We start from the raw sequence: 1,570 nt of genomic DNA, 5'->3' as shown, positions 1-1,570 counted from the left end.
CTCTCTAAGAGCAGCTCTTGGATCTAGAAGCAGATTGATCTGGATGATTTCTGTAAGTCTGCAATCCAAGGTTCAGGTTGTCCTCAGTTGAATCCTATCATCTTGGTTATCCTTCTCAGTCCACCAAATATGACATAACCCAGATGATGCAGGTCCATCCATGTACCATTTAAATTGGACTGCCACCAGTGTCAATAAATAGTTTGGTAAGGTTGATGTTAATGGACATGTGGATCTGAACAATGCAAGTAGTTGATTGTAGCAGCCAAATATTGAAACGTATAATAGTTTTATATTTATAATAATGTATTTTTAAAGATTTGGATATGGAATAAGTATTGGACCCATTTTCCAGGTGGACTAATGAGATTAAGTGATTAAGATCAAGTGCCACAAAATTACAGTGGTGGAGCCACAGATTACAGACAACACAATTTTAGGCCCAATTTTCACTTACCGACAGTTTTCTGGAGATCACTGACAAAACCCTGAATCTGAGGAAAATCGGTTCTTGCATAGTGTTAATTATCAAAGATGTGATCTGAGAGAAGCACTGATAGGCCTAAATTTCTGGACCTGTCTGCGATTCAGAGTCATACAGTGTGAAATGTGTTTCGATTGGAAATGACATTGGCCACAGCCAATGAGACAGCATGATGCAGCCAGGGCAAGGGAAATTTCAGAGGAAGGAATCGTAGTCTTTGCATTATTCTCTATCACTTCTTGCGCATGCGTAGTCTTTGACAAAAATGTGATTTTCTCCGTTTTTTTGTTCAAAATGCTGCTTTTTTTAATGATACTTACATTCAATTGTTGATACAAAAAAGAATGCATGAAGCTAGATTTTTTTTTTTTACTTTTTAAAGCAGAGGCTATCTTCTTTCTTTTGACATATTGCATGTTCAGATATTCATACAACAAAATAGTCTGGGGGCATGGCATTTTTGTGAAAATTATCAAAATGGTTGCAGTGACAGGCAACTTTTTTTTTAAAAACACTGGCGGGGAAAGAGTTAATAATACCCAAAACAGTTGTGTGAAAGGAACAGCAATTAAAAAAAATAATGTAGTGTATACCCTGCTAAAGTTGGCAATAGTATGTTGGAGCCATAAGCTTGTGGAGTGTGCAGCAGCGTCTCAGGTGAACCTGAAGTTTGAGGACCTTTCCCAGTCCTGCTCCTGTCCCATTGCTTCCTGTCAAATTAAAGGCAAATTGGCACAAAAAAACTGCATATACTAAATACTTCTGAACATTGAACTGACAGACATCTCTAAAACTGAACAAACATTTTCAGAAACAGTTCCTTTGCAGCATGCAACCAAACTCAAAAGCCCCAAGTATACTTCATTTTTTGTACACGTACACTAGCGCAGTGTTTCCCAACCTTTTTTTAGTCGTGGCACCCTTTGGAAATTTTAACAAACTTGTGGCACGCTACAAAATCAATTTTGTCACAATATTTGAATTTCTAACTTCAGTATGATAATTTGAAAAGTATAGATATTCGGTACAACAGGGAAGAACTGCAGAATATAATGTCATACAGATATTTTTAATATTATTAAAAAA

Source organism: Sinocyclocheilus rhinocerous, unplaced genomic scaffold (genome assembly GCF_001515625.1).
Source record: "Sinocyclocheilus rhinocerous isolate Xijiao unplaced genomic scaffold, SAMN03320098_v1.1 scaffold764, whole genome shotgun sequence".
Classification (NCBI taxonomy): domain Eukaryota; kingdom Metazoa; phylum Chordata; class Actinopteri; order Cypriniformes; family Cyprinidae; genus Sinocyclocheilus; species Sinocyclocheilus rhinocerous.
Note: the sequence above shows the minus strand (reverse complement) of the source record.